The following is a 9,074-nucleotide window of genomic DNA, read 5'->3' as shown; positions in this document are numbered from 1 at the left end:
GTAGAAGTGCCCATCACTTAAAGGTGACTTCTATACCTTGTAAAAAGCTAAGACACAGCGTATCCAAAGTAAAAATTTAAAGTAAACCTTGAACGTTCTCTAACACTACGACTGATATAATATTCAGTACTCCCAACAAACCACTTGAAAAACATTGAACGGACATTCTAGTCACTGAAAAACAGCTTCTTATAGCTTGTGAATGCGCTGCAAACAAAATGTATCGACCTCTTCATTTACATGGTCACGCTACACATAAGCATTTACGTCATACCTAACAACAGCTTTAGGCAAAAATGCATTGCGACGATGTTATAGTCGTGTTTTTACTGCTTACTGTATGGCATCGCAGCCATTGCTTGGAGTTCATCATCTGTCATGAGAGTTCGTGTTAATGTTTTACACCTGCTTTGGCATTACAACACAAGACAGATCCAGAACAATATAACGTCACGTCTGTTCTGTTATGAAGGAAAAGATGATTAGGCGAACACATTGAGTGCGCAACAATGCCATTTGCAAATTTGGTTGGTTTTAGTTAGAACACTGCATGGGGCTTTTCGAGTTTATTTTAATCAACAGGCTTAATTCGAACCTGACCTCACACAAGTATAGGCCTGTTTACATTTCTGCCAGTTGAAAAGTCAAAATATTAAAACAGTGAACTATGTCTTGTATCAAAGTTTACTTTCATTCTCCGGACTAGAAAGGCCTTTTTCGACTCCCCTTCCTGACGCAATCAAATTACACAACGATTTTCAGGAAGTCAGCAAAGTCCCGAAGTTACAAGACTCAACGGAACTGCAATCATACAGGCAGCTCGACGGCGGACTCATTGTGAGCATCAAAAGCATTCAGGCGTTGCCCTCCCACCGAGGTTATAATAAAACACAGCAAGCATGCCCCACTTTACCCCTGACGTTAAAGTTTATACGTTTTAAAAAAATGTTGCTGTCAACTAAAGCAAGCAAAGTTTGATTGGTTTATACGCTATTTTGTGCTATGTTCTGTCATTGTTTGGTCTTATCGGAAGGTCGACCGAGGAAATATTGCATCATCAGGTCTAAAACGAATAAACTCGTTTAACTGTTTAAACTCGTTCTGCTGATCACATTGTACGGTTTCGACGAATTACCCAATCAAAATAGAATTCATTACAACCTTCTTGCGCTTGCTTCATAAAAAACATATTGAACAATTAAATCCGTTTATTTATTGAAAAATACTTTAAAAAAATTGCAAAAAGCACTGATACATATAAAAAATAATGGTAGTTTTTGTGATAAGACCTTAACTTTTGCATCAAAAAACAGCTTAAATTGAATTCAAGAAACCGTTCGGACGTTTGTTGAAGAAAGAAAAGTTTATGCTTTTAATGTTTTTGCCTCCACTACTTGTTATTTATTGCTGCTTTTGATAAATTGTTTATTATTTCGATTGAGGCAAAATTCGTTCCGCTACAAAAAATGATTATAAGTTCAAGGCAAATAAATCAGTAACAAATCAATCCAAGTAATACTGCTTGCGACTCTTTGTCAATCAATTAATTTTCATAAATGGCACAGAAATGTATGGATGTACTAATATTCAGAAATCCTCCTGATCCACTGATACTCAACACAGAAATATGTTGCAATGAAACCGCCAATGCATTTAGACGCACAAAAAAGGCACTTACTTGTGATTGTTTTATTTGCATGCAAATTAACTGTTGAGTTGGTTAAAAAAATTACCAATGACCATAGTTGAACAGTTATTTTGCAATATTGCAACCAATTTCAGTGCAAGTATTATCTTGCGTTTGCTTGTCTTTCTGTCTTGCCTGCATGGCATGAATTGGATCGTGGTGTCAGGTTCGATGTACAGGCATTTCAGAAAATACTTCCAAGGATAAATAGATAGATGACAATGTTGGTTGAAATTGTAAATAACATTGGTTTCAAATTTCAGACTACAGTTTGAGACCCTATGTTATACTGTCTATTAAATGTTTATTTAATAGGTTATTTATTTATATATTCTGATGTAGGGACCTATGAGTTTGCGACACAATTAATTTGATCACAAAAACTATCACTACTTACGAGTGTTATTTTGCAAACAAAAACATGGTTCAAGTATTTATGGGTCACATGTGAAAAATCCCATTTTTTCATGGTCGCCGGTATGTTGCGCTCCCTTGTGGACTTGTTTTTCTTTTGTTTCTATGTTTCCTTTTCATAACTGTTCCTTGTGCCAAAGCGCGAACGATACCAGATTTTATGTTTTCCTTTTCCTACGGTTGAATACACTTGCAGTTCAGATAGAAGCTGTCCAACCAAGTTCGCCAAGTTTACTTTGGTTCTTCAGGGTAGAAAGGCCTTTTTTTAACTTCTGTTCCGGGCGAATCAATTTCGAACTATTTTAAGGACGTTAAACAAAACACACGTACGAAAATAGATGATTCAAAGGACATACAATAAAACATCTATTTCGACGGCGAACATACTGAAAGCATACAGGCGTTGTCCGCCCAAACCAATAACTTATATCATTAATCGTTCACGTTTCAGCAACAGTAATTTAGTTGTTAATTCAATGTTTCTCTTTGTTTCAAACGACCGATTCACGATTCACAGACACTTGTTGTGGCAGAAACATTGTTTGTTGTTTCTAGACTCGATCAGTCGACCCTTGTGGGTTTGTGCTTTGCATGTTGGTTGTTTTTGCATCTACCGAAGAAGTCTGGAACAAGGGCATCTCTGAAGTTCTTGTCCATGAAACTGTATACGACCACATTCACAAAACTGAAATTAAAACAAACAACTGTAGCTAATTATGGGGAAAAGTTAATATTGCGAGTTTGTAATCACAATTAGCCAAGTACATGACCACCAAAATATCGCTTATAGAGTCATGTTGGAATCCTTACAGTTTTGGCATTTTGCAATTCGATTTTACACAATTGTAATGACTATGCCATAATTGTAGTGACGTTACATAACGCAATTCCGTGTTGGCCAATTACCAGGGAATACAATTTATTGATGACGTCATTGCTGAATTTTACTGACCTGTTGGATATGCAGAGGTAGGCACAGAACAAGTAAGGCTTGGAAAAGTTGTCGCAATTCAATGCAGAAGAATAAGTGAGAAAAACACGATTTTTCCTCTTGTAGCCTTTCTTTTCACTTCCATTCTGTGGTTCATGACACTTTTTACTTCGCTTGTTTTCTAGTACCCTTTTCCACAACTCTTTTTTTAGGTTTATTCCATTTCTTTCCTCCTTATTTTTACTAGTACCTTTATTCAACTCTTCGTTTTTTAATCTTGGGTTCACGGCATTTCATCCCACAACGTACAACTACTATTATACAACTAAACACCCTGGCCCCTTCGCTATCCATTCCGATATCGCCGAGTGTTTTTATGTCACATTTTACAACAGCAGCCGTTTAAAGATCTAGATAATACACAGAACATTTGTCTTGCAGGGGCATCATTACTAGCGAAAGTATCGCTGTTGTCAGTTTGAACTGTTATTTTTTACCTGGTGCAATTGGCCTAGGCTTCTGCACTCCGGGTTGCACCGTCGTTGTCTAATATTTGCGAATATCTTGTCTCTGGATTTACTGTAGTACGCCAGGTCAACTAAAAGCTAATGCGTTTCCTATGATTTAGGTTTCTTTAAAATTAATTGGCATGCGTACTTTTATCAAAAAGGAAAATAAAAACAAATAAACCAAACGAATTGAAATGCAGCGTAAAAATAGCACTTATCCCAAGGAGAGTATTCATCAAAGCATTTGTTATAGTTGAGCAAATTTCAATGGCACTCTTAATTGATGCAACTCGGGCTTCCACACACATCAATGCATCCATATTATGCGGACTGTCACCATTCTGCTATAATGCTGCTATAACAACCCGCAGTAACATCACACTTGCTGGTTGTGAAGATTGCAGCATGGCAGGTGCTTCTATCTTCATGACCTTGGTTATTTTACTGGGTCTGTTTATCGTGATGGGAAACGGATTTGTGATCCGATGTCATTTGGCCAAACGCAAAGGATTCACTGGAAACTACAACAGAATTAAAGCTTCGCTTGCTTTGGCTGATTTGCTTGCTGGTGAGTTTTTTCTCAAAAAAAAACCATTGTCGTGCCAAAAACAAAACCCTACTTAATTTGTGTCGCAATTTGGGTTGGCGAACTGAATTCTCATCCTTTCCGATAAAAACGTGTTTTCCTAAAATCTATGTTGTCACAGGAATTCAGATTTTCTTTGTCACAATCTACAACTTTTCCTGGTCACTGAACTCAACTCCTGATAAAATCGCCAAACGTACGCTTCAACTTCTAGGATCTCCGGAAGCAATAGCTGGTGGAATTTTCACTCAACTTGGCTTTGCATCCACGCTCTATCACCTGCTATTTCTCTGCTACAATCGCTTGAGCGCCATCAAGCGTCCGATGGTTTACCGTGAGCAGGAAAGTCGTTCCGTCCATGTTGGCTTGGCTGTCGTGTGGTCTGTTTCACTTCTGGTATCAATCTTACCAAGTAAGATAATGTAGAATTAGCACAACAAAAGAGTTTGTGCAGCACAATAAACTCTTTTGCTTGACGTTTATGAAGTGTTGTACTTTTGATGATTTATTAAGCCACTACATATCATTGTTTGTAAACCGGTCATAGCAAACAAATATAAATCATTCTGAACAAAATTTAAACTATCTATTAAACGCCTTTAAACATTTTAGTCTGTTTTTCTAATATTTTTCAGGTTTCTTTCAATGTGCATTCACTTTCTCATACTCTTATACCGTCTTTGTATTTCAAATGATACCGACGAATTTTAGGGAGCCAGATTTCACCCCAATTGCTGCCTACATAATTTTCGGATATACAACGCCTTTCCTGCTGATGGTAAAATTTAACTTTCGGTTTTGGCTACGTTAAAAAAGATGCTTAATTAACACATCAGCTTATAAGTTTAAACACTTTGTATATTATGCACAAGAGCAAGATTACAGATAGTCTATTCATGTTTTAAATTCTAATTGGGTTGTGGGTTGCTAATATAAAATCTCCTTGGTGGTCAATAAAGCTTGGTGGCAGAAAATAATTAGGTAAAAATGCAAGAAAGTTTTTTTGGAATGTAAGCTCTAACCATGAGCTGCGCCGCTTAACGACGTTTTAATAATTTTGAACAAGTAGTTTTCAAATTATTTGCAAAACCGTAACTCCTGATCAATTTAAGACTGCTATCAATATCTTGTCGGTGGTGGCCTTACGCCGAAATTTCATCAAATCCAAAGAACTGCAAGGAAAATCTCGGATTAAAAATTCAAGGGATCGAACCGCGTTTAAGATGTTGGCAATCATGCAAGTCGGATTCACAGTCACCTTAGGTCTGTTCCAATTGTTTCTTTAATTTTGGACAATTACGTAATGCAATTTATTTTGTTTCGCTCCCACAAATGTCTTTTGTAGTGGACTATACAAACGCTTTTGTATTGGCAACATCGCCTGGCGGTTATTTCTAAAACATATGGAGCATGTTGTTAGTTTTGTACAAATTGAGCTAAAATTGTTTGACATTTTGTCTAAATGTTTGTTTTCAATGGTGTCTTAGATTAAGCGAATTTTTAGTTACATTTGATGGCGAAAAGCTTTTTTTGTTAGAACCGCCATAAATCTACATGAGCTGTGATATTTACCCTGTACATGGCCTATTTGGTATGTATTCATATCACAAAGAAATACTTTTATTTCATTGCAGTTCCGCTTCTGGTCGTGTTGATTCTCAGCTATTCTCATGCACTGAATTGCAACAACTTTGCCACGCCTTACTTGGTCTGTGTTTATCTCAGCATGTCCAACAGGTCAGTAAAATCCAGTACTGGTGTCATAAAGAATTAGCAAACACGGAAGTGACGTTGCGTTATGTGACGTCACACAATTTTGGCATGATTATTGCAGATATTTAATATCAAATTGCAAAATGCCAAAACCGTAAGAATTTAAACATGACTTTTAGCGAGATTTTGTGGTCGTGTTCTGGACTAAGTGTGATTAAAAACACGTAATATTAACCATTTCCCTATTATTAGCTACAGCAGTTTTGTTTTATTTTCAGTTTTGTGAATGTGGTCGTGTACAGTTTCATGGACAAGAACTTCAGGGATGCCCTTGTTCAAGACTTCTTCGGGAGATGTAAACGAAGCCAAGATGCAAAGCAGAAACCCACAAACCAAGGATCGGCTGATCGAGTTCTAGAGTAATTCCGGTATAACAAGTCCTGATGAATCAGTAGTTTAAAACAACCAAGAACATTTAATTAAAAATCTTATTTACCGTTGCTGAAGTTATAGTGTGTTCTTGTTGTACTGTTTGCTTATAATTAATTCCGTTCCTATTTTTCTTTACGGCCCATTTCTATTATACTTCCCGCTTTAAATATTATTTAGCCTTCCAAAAAAAAAGATCAATCGAAATGATTAATGACTGAAGTGCAACCATATACTTACGTTTTTTACTTTCACCAAGGTAACATATTGTTTTCCTAATTTTTGAATGCTTTTGTAAATCACCAAGCATGTCTTTGTTGTACCTGTGCTTATCTTTCTGTTATAACATATAAACTAAATTTTTGTTTTAAACTTAAACGTTTTACATGGGTAAGGATAGATTTATTTGCTGCGTTTTTCAAAACCTTTTTACCGGTTTTATAAGATTGCAAGTTCAGATTTTTTTGTTTTGTGTTTGCTGAGATGTTTATCATTTAATAAACGGGTTTGACAGTGTGATACGTTTTGGATGATCGTAAACAGAAGAAGGTTGTAATGAGTCCTATTTTGCTAGGTTATTGGTCCAAACCGTATTATATTCACGTTTTATTCGTTTCTGACTTAGACGCTGTTTAACTTTCATCGATCGTTTATTTGAGGCCAAAATATGACGAAGTATAGCACATAAAGGCGATAAAAGAACAAACATGACGTACAACCTATACTTTAGTTTAAGCTATTGTCGTGTCTGTAACATTGTTTGTAATAGTGTTAGAAATTTTGCTTGAAGGTGCTGTTGGACGTTCACAGTCTATAAACCTGCTGAAATATATGGGTCAACTAAATCAAATCATACCGACAATCTGTGCAATTATTACCGTATTGACGTAGTAAGCGATAATGTGAAAGGTGACAAATTAATGATATACAGATTTTTGGGCGGACAACACCTGTAGGGGAAAGTAGGGCAAAGCAGGACACGAGGCATAGAGGGACAAGGGATTATTTTCGCAGATATTGTCGCTAGCGCCCCCTAACTGTTTTTATGCACAGTCGGCCATCTTGTCCAGCAGTTGTTGGAAAAGTTTGAAGAACTGGTTTACATTCGTTCAGTTATGAACGAAATACTCCTTTAGCTTAATTCACTATAAGAAAAGCTTTCAGAAATCATCTAAGTTAGCCTACGCGTGCATAAAAGTTGAACTTGGCTATGTTCCATTAGATACACTAGAACATGGTGATCAAACATTGAAAAAGTTTTTTAGCTAAACTCTTGTTTAGTTTTTCAAATACGGTAATTTCGGAGGCTGTACATTGGGGGCAAATCGGGACAGAGAGATGGGGGCAAAGCGGGACATTGTCCTAGCCTGAGCTTAGCCTAAATTGCATTACGTAATTGTCCAAAATTAAAGAAACAATTGGAACAGACCTAAGGTGACTGTGAATCCGACTTGCATGATTGCCAACATCTTAAACGCAGTACGATCCTTCGAATTTTTAATCCTTGATTTTCCTTGCAGATCTTTGGACTTGATGAAAAATTAAAATCTGAAAGTAAACCTAAATCATAGTAAACGCCTTCGCTTTCGATAGGCCTGATGTACTACAGTTAAAGTGTGCCGTGATTGCTGGCCTGCACCGATGCTTCAAGACTGATCCCAGTTATGTAATTATGTCCTAACTGAATTCTGGTCAATCTGGCGATTCCCTGCTACGAAACTGACATACGAGGCAGGCAAATGAGCTTGCGATTCAACTTTCTGCGGCTTCGCCAATGAGTCTGTGTAGCTGGCAGAGCGCGAGTACCGGAAAGGCTCTTGTCGTGGCTTCCCACCGCAGGCTAGATTTTTCTATTCTATACCTTGTCATATGGTGGTGAATGTTGGGTGACCGGCTGATTCGGTAAGACGCCTTCAATAGGTTGGCGTACTGTGGCGAATTTACATATCACCTTTGGTTCTTTAAGTAAAGCGCATATCATTTTACATTTTCTTTTTGTTTGTTTGTTTGTTTGTTTGTCTGTTTGTTTGTTTCAGAATTCGAAATATGTATATTTGTGTATTTACTTATGTTTCACATATGTCTATCTTAAAAATGCGTTTCACCTATACTACCTATTTAACGTTATCCACGTCTTTTCTTCACTTAATGTTTCATTTTTAACGTGTTGTTGTTTTGATTTATTTGTCTTACTGGTTGGTCATTTGCACGTTTCATTTTTTACGCATTATTGTTCTGCCGCAGTTTTCCGCCTCAGTACTTGCATTGCCGGATGTGCTTGATTACCAAAACGTTTGTAGGCTTGTGATTGGTCAATCGCCCACGTGTCGAGGTCGGCTTGCACTCGGAGAATGAGTAGCAGTCTTCTTGTGGGCGTCCCGAAGACGGTCGATGTTAGTGCTTTGGTTTTATGTGTTTTATGTGTCGTGGTTGGTTTTACGTGCAGAGGTTTCGTGTACTCGAGTTATAGTAAGGTCTCCGAAGTATTTCAATTTTTAAAAATATAATAAACTGTGAGACGCCTACTTAGCAAAACCAGTGTTAGGTAAATCCGGCTTTTTGGTGAGCCGTTATTGCAGGGTTTTGGACCGTTTACAGAATTAAAGAAACAGTCTTGGGGAATAGATCAGATTGGCAGGGCTTTTGGGACCTATTTGGCAAAGAAAATAAAAAAAATGCCTAATTTGACTTAATTCAAAACAATTGAGTAACAGTACTATTAGACTACTATTATTAAAGTATGAATGTGCATAGTAGTTACACGTTTCTGCAGTTTGAGCCAGAAACATTACGTCGCCACGTTTG

This window comes from Phallusia mammillata, chromosome 2 (genome assembly GCF_965637545.1).
Source record: "Phallusia mammillata chromosome 2, kaPhaMamm4.hap1.1, whole genome shotgun sequence".
Lineage (NCBI taxonomy): Eukaryota > Metazoa > Chordata > Ascidiacea > Phlebobranchia > Ascidiidae > Phallusia > Phallusia mammillata.
Note: the sequence above shows the minus strand (reverse complement) of the source record.